Source organism: Salmo trutta, chromosome 35 (genome assembly GCF_901001165.1).
Source record: "Salmo trutta chromosome 35, fSalTru1.1, whole genome shotgun sequence".
NCBI classification, from domain to species: domain Eukaryota; kingdom Metazoa; phylum Chordata; class Actinopteri; order Salmoniformes; family Salmonidae; genus Salmo; species Salmo trutta.
In genome coordinates, this window is record NC_042991.1 from 37,739,585 (window position 1) to 37,747,084 (window position 7,500).

A 7,500-nucleotide genomic window follows, 5' to 3' on the forward strand; every position below is an offset into this window, starting at 1 on the left:
ACACTACACTACACTGTCCTACACTGCACTACACTACACTGTCCTACACTACACTGTCCTACACTACACTGTCCTACACTACACTACACTGTCCTACACTACACTGTCCAACACTACACTACACTACACTACGCATCACTACACTGTCCTACACTACACTGTCCCACACTACACTACACTGTCCTACACTACACTGTCCTACACGACACCTCACTACACTACACTGTCCTACACTACACCTCACTACACTACACTGTCCTACACTACACCTCACTACACTACACTGTCCTACACTGTCCTACACTACACTGTCCTACACCACAGATCCCTATTTGTTACTACTCAATTATCTATTTAACCAATAAGGTCCGAGGGGGTGGTGGCATATGACCAATATACCATGGCTAAGGGCTGTTAGGCACGATGCAACGTGGAGTGCAGCTCTTAGCTGTGGTATATTGGCCATATACCAACAACCCCCAAGGTGCCTTATTGCTGTTATAAACTGGTTACCAAAGTAATAAGAGCAGTAAACAAGCCATTTGTGTCATACTCACTCATATATATATATATATATATATACCATTCAGGACTCGAACGACCCGATTTATAACGCTGTTTACACCTGGATGTCTAGTCTTTACATACACGGTGTCATATCAGTACATTTTGTAGTGAAGTGTTGATTCATTGACGTGAAGTGTTTAAACTTGTTTTAATTGTTAAACTATTATTCAAGATTAACTAGTTTCAATGTTGATTAATCACAGTGGTTCTGTCTGTATTTTTTTATTTAACCTTTATCTAACCAGGGCCCTATGGGAACTTTTCTTGACCAGCCCTATGTGACCTGTAGTGCAATATGTAGGGAATAGGGTGCCAATTGGGACACAGCCATAGTCACACATCAGGCAATGTCACAACACAATAGCAGCACGTGTATATATATATATATATATATAAATCTCTGTTGGAGAGGAGAAATAATTAGTTTCGCTTCACAAAAGAACGGTGACATCTGGAAGTGATATAGTTCTATAGCTGTTGCTTCTGTCTCAGGGCGTTTCGTGACCTCTCAATGGCTTTCTGTCTTTTTCTATTAAATATGTTGTTCCAGAGACTACATACATTTTTTTAAATAGGTTTCACCCTTCCACTTCTGGGTGTTCACTTCCATACTGTCCATCTAGGTTAGGACGTCTCAGCCTCTATCCAACGTTCATACATGCCATGTGGATTGACTTAGAGACAAAGAAAACACACTGCCATGTACCCATAGCAGGATCTGCTCCTACTGCAGATGTTGTGTGGATAGCTGTTAACTAGGTTTAGTTGTAGTGTGGATAGCTGTTAACTAGGTCTAGTTGTGTGGATAGCTGTTAACTAGGTCTAGTTGTGTGGATAGCTGTTAACTAGGTCTAGTTGTGTGGATAGCTGTTAACTAGGTCTAGTTGTTGTGTGGATAGCTGTTAACTAGGTTTAGTTGTTGTGTGGATAGCTGTTAACTAGGTCTAGTTGTGTGGATAGCTGTTAACTAGGTCTAGTTGTTGTGTGGATAGCTGTTAACTAGGTTTAGTTGTTGTGTGGATAGCTGCAATGCATTAATGTAGGGGAGGAACGAGGCAGGCAGCCTGGCTACCATCTCTCCCAAGAGAAAGGCACTGGAAGGCATTTCTACTTAAAATAAACCCAGAGAGACAGAGAGAGAGAGAGCGAGAGACAGAGAGATAGAGACAGAGAGCGAGAGACAGAGAGCGAGAGACAGAGAGCGAGAGACAGAGAGAGACAGAGAGCGAGAGACAGAGAGATAGAGACAGAGAGAGAGAGACAGAGAGCGAGAGACAGAGAGAGAGAGACAGAGAGCGAGAGACAGAGAGAGACAGAGAGCGAGAGACAGAGAGATAGAGACAGAGAGATAGAGACAGAGAGCGAGAGACAGAGAGCGAGAGACAGAGAGAGCGAGAGACAGAGAGTGAGAGACAGAGAGTGAGAGACAGAGAGAGCGAGAGACAGAGACAGAGAGCGAGAGAGAGACAGAGAGAGAGACAGAGAGAGAGAGAGACAGAGAGAGAGAGAGACAGAGAGAGACAGAGAGAGACAGAGAGAGAGAGAGAGAGAGACAGAGAGAGAGAGACAGAGAGACAGAGAGAGAGAGACAGAGAGAGAGAGACAGAGACAGAGAGAGATGTTCAGTCTGGGTCCCATCGGCCCTGGTAGCCTGTCGGCTCGCCAACCCTCCCCATTAATCCACAGCAGTGTTCAATATACGCAGAAACCATCCCACGGATGTGCCCAGGCAGGCAGGCAGGCAGGCAGGCACTGGGGCATTTAAACCCCTCAACACACACTCATAGGCATGCACATAGACAAACACTCATAGGAACACACAAACACACTAATTAATATATACTGTTAGAATGAGCAGGGGTTAAGTTGGAGCTGTTAGGCCGGGGTATTAATGGTAGAAGAGTCTGGAGCTGTTAGGCCGGGGTATTGATGGTAGAAGAGGGCTGTTAGGCCGGGGTATTGATGGTAGAAGAGTCTGGAGCTGTTAGGCCGGGGTATTGATGGTAGAAGAGTCTGGGGCTGTTAGGCCGGGGTATTGATCGGAGAAGAGTCTGGAGCTGTTAGGCCGGGGTATTGATCGGAGAAGAGTCTGGGGCTGTTAAGCCGGGGTATTGATCGGAGAAGAGTCTGGGGCTGTTAGGCCGGGGTATTGATGGTAGAAGAGTCTGGGGCTGTTAGGCCGGGGTATTAATGGTAGAAGAGTCTGGGGCTGTTAGGCCCGGGGTATTGATGGTAGAAGAGTCTGGGGCTGTTAGGCTGGGGTATTAATGTAAACCTAACCAGGCTAAGGGTATAGGGTGCTATATTAGGGTATAGGGTTCTATATTAGGGTATAGGGTTCTATATTAGGGTATAGGGTGCTATATTAGGGTATAGGGTGCTATATTAGGGTATAGGGTTCTATATTAGGGTATAGGGTGCTATATTAGGGTATAGGGTGCTATATTAGGGTATAGGGTGCTATATTAGGGTATAGGGTTCTATATTAGGGTATAGGGTGCTATATTAGGGTATAGGGTGCTATATTAGGGTATAGGGTGCTATATTAGGGTATAGGGTGCTATATAGGGAATAGTTTATTATATAGGGAATAGGGTGCTATATAGGGAATAGGGTGCTATATAGGGAATAGGGTGCTATATAGGGAATAGGGTGCTATATAGGGAGTAGTGTGCTATATAGGGAATAGGGTGCTATATAGGGAATAGGGTGCTATATAGGGAATAGGGTGCTATATAGGGAATAGGGTGCTATAAATAGGGAATAGGGTGCTATATAGGGAATAGGGTGCTATATAGGGAATAGGGTGCTATATAGGGAATAGGGTGCTATATTAGGGTATAGGGTGCTATATTAGGGTATAGGGTGCTATATAGGGAATAGTTTATTATATAGGGAATAGGGTGCTATATAGGGAATAGGGTGCTATATAGGGAATTAGGTGCTATATAGGGAATTGGGTGCTATATAGGGAATAGGGTGCTATATAGGGAGTAGTGTGCTATATAGGGAATAGGGTGCTATATAGGGAATAGGGTGCTATATAGGGAATAGGGTGTTATATAGGGAATAGGGTGCTATATAGGGAATAGGGTGCTATAAATAGGGAATAGGGTGCTATATAGGGAATAGGGTGCTATAAATAGGGAATAGGGTGCTATATAGGGTATAGGGTGCTATAAATAGGGAATAGGGTGCTATAAATAGGGAATAGGGTGCTATAAATAGGGAATAGGGTGCTATATAGGGAATAGGGTGCTATATAGGGAATAGGGTGCTATAATAGGGAATAGGGTGCTATAAATAGGGAATAGGGTGCTATATAGGGAATAGGGTGCTATATTAGGGAATAGGGTGCTATATAGGGAATAGGGTGCTATATAGGGAATAGGGTGCTATATAGGGAATAGGGTGCTATATAGGGAATAGGGTGCTATATTAGGGTATAGGGTGCTATATTAGGGAATAGGGTGCTATATAGGGAATAGGGTGCTATATAGGGAATAGGGTGCTATATAGGGAATAGGGTGCTATATAGGGAATTAGGTGCTATATAGGGAATAGGGTGCTATATAGGGAATTGGGTGCTATATTAGGGTATAGGCTGTTATATTAGGGTATAGGGTGCTATATAGGGAATATGGTGCTATATAGGAATAGGGTGCTATATAGGGAATAGGGTGCTATATAGGGAATAGGGTGCTATATAGGGAATAGTTTATTATATAGGGAATAGGGTGCTATATAGGGAATAGTTTATTATATAGGGAACAGGGTGCTATATAGGGAATAGGGTGCTATATAGGGAATAGGGTGATATATAGGGAATAGGGTGCTATATAGGGAATAGTTTATTATATAGGGAATAGGGTGCTATATAGGGAATAGGGTGCTATATAGGGAATAAGTACTATAATAGAGAATAGGGTGCTATATAGGGAATAGGTTATTATATAGGGAATAGGGTGCTATATAGGAAATAGGGTACTATATAGGGAATAGGGTGCTATATAGGGAATAGGTTATTATATAGGGAATAGTGTGCTATATAGGGAATAGGGTGCTATATAGGAAATAGGGTGCTATATAGGGAATAGGGTGCTATATAGGGAATAGGTTATTATATAGGGAATAGGGTGCTATATAGGGAATAGTTTATTATATAGGGAATAGGGTGCTATATAGGGAATAGGGTGCTATATAGGGAATAGGGTGCTATATAGGGAAAAGGTTATTATATAGGGAATAGGGTGCTATATAGGGAATAGGGTGCTATATAGGGAATAGGTTATTATATAGGGAATAGGGTGCTATATAGGGAATAGGGTGCTATATAGGGAATAGGGTGCCACTTCAGACGCATCCAGTGACTGAGGCTGTTTCCAGGACAACATTAACTTCATGACACTGTTTCTTTCACTGATGGAACACCAACAACCACGTAAATCATTGAGAAACCAGGCAATGTAAACTCTAATAACAGACTGTAATAACACACTGGTTATCTCACAAGGAGCAGACGGATAATTTTCATTAAAGATGATGATAATGGAATAGGAAACTTACTCACAAGTTGGACTGCAATCCCCTTCTGGTGGCTGGTGGTGGTACAGTATATTTTAGACACTGTAAGAAGATATGAATAATAGTTATTTTAACTCATATAACCTGTTTCAAAATAGAAGAAACATGCTTCAGATATACAGTACCAGTCACTGTATAGTTTGGACACACCTACTCATTCAAGGGTTTTTCTTTATTTAATTTTTTTACTATATTCTACATTGTAGAACTATGAAATAACACATATGGAATCATGTAGTAACCAAAAAAAGTGTTAAACAAATCAAATTATATTTTAGATTTTAGATTCTTCAAAGTAGCCACCCTTTGCCTTGACGACAGCTTTGCACACTCTTGGTATGCTCTCAACCAGCTTCATGAGGAATGATTTTCCAACAGTCTTGAAGGAGTTCCCACATATGCTGAGCACTTGTTGGCTGCTTTTCCTTCACTCTGAGGTCCAACTCATCCCAAACCATCTCTATTGGGTTGAGGTCGGGTGATTGTGGAGGCCAGGTCATCTGATGCAGCACTGTCCTTGGTCAAATAACCCTTACACAGCCTAGAGGTGTGTTTTGGATCACTGTCCTGTTGAAGAACAAATGATAGTCCCACTAAGCCCAAACCAGATGGGATAGCGTATCGCTGTGGTAGCCATGCTGGTTAAGTGTGCCTGGAATTCTAAATGAATCACAGACAGCAATGCACCCGCACGCCACCACACCTCCTCCTCCATGCTTCACGGTGGGAACCACACATGCAGAGATCATTCGTTCACCTACTCTGCGTCTCTCAAAGACACGGCGGTCGGAACCAAAAATCTCACATTTGGACAAATCAGACCAAAGGACAGATTTCCACCGGTCTAATGTCCATTGCTCGTGTTTCTTGGCCCAAGCAAGTCTATTCTTCTTATTAGTGTCCTTGAGTAGTGGTTTCTTTGCAGCAATTCGACCACAAAAGCCTGATTCCTCTGAACAGTTGATGTTGAGATGTGTCTGTTACTTGAACTCTGTGAAGCATTTATTTGGGCTGTAATTTCTAAGGCTGGTAACTCTAATGAACTTATCCTCTGTAGCAGAGGTAACTCTGGGTCTTCCGTTCCTGTGGCAGTCCTCATGAGAGCCAGTTTCATCATAGCGCTTGATGGTTTTTGCGACTGCACTTGGAGAAACTTTCAAAGTTATTGAAATGTTCTAGATTGACTGACCTTCATGTCTTAAAGTAATGATGGACTGTTGTTTCTCTTTGCTTATTTGAGCTGTTCTTGCCATAATATGGACTTGGTCCAAATAGGGCTATCTTCTGTATACCACCACTACCTTGTCACAACACAACTGATTGGCTCAAATGCATTAAGAAGGAAAGAAATTCCACAAATTAACTTTTAACAAGGCACACCTGTTAATTGACAGGTGACTACCTGGTTGAGAGAATGCCTAGGTTGTGCAAAACTGTCATCAAGGCAAAGAGTAGCTACTTTGATGAATCTCAAATATAAAATATATTTAGACTTCTTTAACACTGTTTTGGTTCCAAATTTGTTATTTCATAGTTGTAAAGTCTTCACTATTATTCTACAATGTGGAAAATAGTTTAAAAAATATATGTTTAAGAAAAACCCTTGAATGAGTAGGTGTGTCTGAACTTTTGACTGTTACTGTATATATATTATTAACTTTTTAAATGATGAAGATGATGGAGATAAAGGAGGAAGAAGAGGGATGATGAGGATGATAATAATTTATCGTCATCATAAACATATAATCGAGTTATTTGCCACGAGCATGGCAGTGAGTTCACATGCAACTTCAAATGCATAAACGGAAATGTCAGCCTGTCTGTGTGAACTTGAGTGGGCTGCTAGTCTGTTAACTGTAGCCTACAAAAGCAATGTGAAACAATACTATGCATTTCACATATTATTTTTTCAACACAAATAAAATCACCAAGAAAACTAAAACAAAACGTTCTCCCCTCATACAAAAGAATGTCTTTCAATTCCGCTTTCTGTTCTACATACTGCTGATAGCCCACAATGCTGTAGTGTATAACAAACTTAATGTTACATAACGTTGAACCTCGCAGCGGGGATTGCTTGTGGTTGATATTAACTTTCACCGTCTCCTTACATCGTAACAGCGAGAAATGAATTCTCGGACATGGCAGAATCTATTCTATAGTAGTGTTCAAGGCAAGCTGCAAGCGATATTCATTCGCTACGTTGTACCGTTTGACAAAGAGGTTGTAACAATATAACAACAAAAGAGTTGTTGTGCAAAATCCACGAGAAAAAGTTACAATATAAGTGCTTGTATAATGCGTCTAGTCTAGTGCGTTACACGGAAACTAGTCAAATAAAGTTGTTGT

General features: G+C 41.5%; 1 protein-coding gene across 3 annotated transcripts in view; it reads right to left on the reverse strand.

Moving 5' to 3' along the window:
* LOC115175158 (jun dimerization protein 2) overlaps positions 1-7,500 on the reverse strand; it is a 22,481-nt gene that overhangs the window by 14,720 nt on the left and 261 nt on the right. For 2 of the 3 annotated variants that reach the window (XR_003871924.1, XM_029734388.1), the window contains exon 2: positions 5,134-5,193. The gene's annotated coding sequence lies outside the window, so the exon portion shown is untranslated. The remainder of the gene's footprint in view (positions 1-5,133; positions 5,194-7,500) is intronic. The other variant, XM_029734390.1, reaches the window with a different exon arrangement.